This window comes from Aptenodytes forsteri, unplaced genomic scaffold, assembly GCF_000699145.1.
Source record: "Aptenodytes forsteri isolate BGI_AS27 unplaced genomic scaffold, ASM69914v1 Scaffold153, whole genome shotgun sequence".
Taxonomy (NCBI): domain Eukaryota; kingdom Metazoa; phylum Chordata; class Aves; order Sphenisciformes; family Spheniscidae; genus Aptenodytes; species Aptenodytes forsteri.
This window is the reverse complement of record NW_008796178.1, coordinates 1,975,041-1,978,417: the sequence shown is the minus strand read 5'-3', so window position 1 is coordinate 1,978,417 and position 3,377 is coordinate 1,975,041.

The following is a 3,377-nucleotide window of genomic DNA, read 5'->3' as shown; positions in this document are numbered from 1 at the left end:
GGGGGGGGGGGGGGGGGGGGGGGGGGGGGGGGGGGTGGGGGGGGGGGTGGTGAGTCGGGAGGATCGTGGTTTTATGCTGTTTCCCCACATTTTGAAAGAACCGTGCCGTGTCGACGCAGCAGGCTGCGCCATGGTATGGCCTCGGCGGAGGACTCGGGGTGCGGTAGCTGGTGACTTCACCGCGGTGGTTTCAATGTGTCTCACGTCCCAGCCTCGAGTCATTTAATCACGTTGCAGTGCTGGAGAGGTGGGGGAAAGGTAGGAGAGACAATGGTTTTTAAGAGCGCGAGGATCCCGATTTTAGACAGTGTTGCACCGTCAACGTGTTTGATAAGTTGTTGTGAGATGTTGGTGCAACACTAGTGGTTGTAGATCGCCATCATCTCCCATTCCAAAGCAGAATTTCATACGCTACAGAAGTTTCATTCACTGGAGAAATTCAAACGCGCTCATGTTTGCAAGCAAACAATTCAGAAGGAAATAATGATCAGCAAATGCCCTGTAACATCTTTGGATGTTACTTAAGACTCCCAGAAAAAATGAGTTACCATGAAATTACATTTTGTGTTGTGTTACTTTATGACTATACTGCTTACGTAGCAACACGTTAATGTGTCAAAGGGGTATTTGAGATAACTATTTTAAATCTTTTGTTTACAGAATTAAGACTGAGTTACTACATCTGCTACGCCGGTGTAAACTGAGAATAGTTCATTTACGTGAATTCAGAGTTATAATACTGTATTTTGCAATTGTGTCTGATACATGCTTTCCAATTAGCACAGCAGAGAGCATGGACTTTGAGTCACTTTCTGTTTGAACTCAAACTTGATTTAAAAAGTCCAGTACCAGAATTCATCCATTATCCTTAATCATTTTTTAGTTATTAATTGACCTAAGTATTGAAAATACATGCATGTATCACAGAGAGTATATGAGTTGTTCTTTCCTAACTCTGGCCATTTACAGATTTTTACAGAGCTTTGGCTATTTCTTTTGAATTGTAAAATCTCATTCTTTTAGGTTGTAATATTAACATAATTTTATAGTCGATGGATAGGGAGTGATGGCTTTCAGGGAAGTTAAAAGTCAGATACTAATCTAATTGAACATATTCCCATACACTGTAATTTCAGTTCAGACAGTGAAAGAGGAAGAAAATTAATGCATACTGCAATTGTTATCTTCCTTTACCTGCATGGGTATGCTGGGAGACGAGGCAGCTTTTGCCTCCACTGTAGACTTCCTGAATGGCTCAAAAAACCCTAAATTCTTATTCAAAAATCCTTAGTAAAATACCCAAAGACTTTTACTGTCTCTTATTATGAAGCAACATTTTGCTGACACAAGTCCATCTGGAGTTAATGTTCAGCATGATTTAACATACCAGTTTTTTCCCCCAGGTCAAAAATGGAAGATGAGCGAAAAATGTCTTATTTTTACAACTGATCATAGAGAGCATGTTGCAGAGGTAAGAGTAATAGTTTCTGACAATTCGCAGAAAACAAAGAACCAAAAATGAGGCAGGCATGCTTGGCAGAAACTTCCTGGCTAGCTGGAGCTAGAAGTTTTCTCTCTCAGCATGTCCCCTCGAAAGCATTTGGTGAGTGCGCTTTGTAGAGAGCCCCAGGAGAGTGTCATAGTGGGGAGCTGTAAAGGGTATTGCTATGATCACCGGTTCTTTTCCCCCGTGCGTATGTGCAGACAGCGCAAGGCTGAGCTGTGCCTGTGGCAGTCATTACGGGGTGACTGAAGAACGTTTTGCTGTAGGTATGGGAAATAATTTTGGTTTCCATTTGAAGTAGCTTCTGGATTTGACACGCTACTTTCCACAGATCTGCATGCTCTGTTATTTTAAACAGAGCTATAAGGTTTGGTTTGTGTTGAAAGCACGTAATAGGTGATCAAATAGTTTAGGTCTTTCTCCTGTTTTTATTGAAATCAATGTCTTTGCCTATAATTGAGTAGCATCAAGGCCCTATGCAAAGTAGTTTGATTTTTTTACACTGCTTTTCATCAGAAATCCAGAGATACTGTTCCCAGTGAATGAACCAACTAGCAAATTACCTGAAATTGAAATAGGTGTTTTAGATGTGAATGGGGATATCTCTCATCTATAGGTGATATCACAGGTATTGCCTTGTTTTGGCTATTTTGCATAGAAGTTTCAGGAACATATATTACCAACATTATGAATTACAGCTGCAGTTTCGATATTTATAAATGGCTGTTGTCAGATTTGAGATAGAAGACACATTAACCACATTGTTCGTACCTCCGTTGACAATCCAGACTATTAACAGAGCTCGCAGATTTGCTATTTCTTTGTGTAGGTGTTTGCACTTCACTGGAAAGGCAGGGCGTGTGAAATATTGTGGCATTATTGCAATGGAACGGAAAAGTTATGTTGTTAGCTCCAGGAGATGGCACTGTGTCCTCTCTGGGCTAGAAATTATATACATAGCTTTGAAATGTACATTCAGAACCAATGGAAGTGAGGGGTTTTTCTCTTTCTTGTTATGAAACACACATTTCATTGTAGACCTAAATTCATCTTTAACTGTCCCAAATACGGTATTTCATCACTTTTATTTTTGCAAATACTTTATATTTAAACGCAGATGTATATATTACCATTATCTGTACAGTGTCCTGTATTTTCATGTTCCTGTCACAGTGCTTCTCTGCGATACATGCTTTACAGGCATTTGGAAGACCGGAGAAACAGCAATGTGAACATTTTGTGATTTACCTGTAACAGTTTGGGGTTCTTGGCTAGTTCCAGAACTGGGTTCCTCCACGTATCAAGTTGTCATTAATAATGCGTAAATTTCTGTGAAAAACACAAAAGCCAAGCGCATTAAAAACCGAATTAACTAACAAATTGCCTACTAAGTAGCAAAAAAAAAAAAAGCCTCCTAAAAGGGTTCTGGCTTTACTGTTCGAGTAGGAAGGAGGCACTTTTTCACTGAACTTTCTGTGTGGCCTTTGAAAGTAAATAGCTGGTACGAAAAAAGAGCTTTATTTGTGTTGCAAAATTTGCTGGCTGATAACGCAGGGCTGACCGAAAGGGAAATGGGTGAGGCCTTCACATCCTGTGCTCTATCTCCCCCGTGCACGCTGCCCGCACCGAGCGCACGCTGCCGTGTCTCTTGCAACGAGAGGCGGGTGAGGCGACCTGGAGCGGGCTGGCCGGCGGTCTCACGGCGCTCTCCTCTCTTACACCGGGTTGTAAATGTTTTGCAAGGTGCATTATTCTCACGCGGAGGGCAAGAAACTCCCCCAAAACCGAGAAGTCTTCGCGGCAGAACTAATTTAAACCGCGATTTCCCCCGGCTCGGTGCTGCCGGCGCCCCCTTTCCCGGGAAGCACCGCCG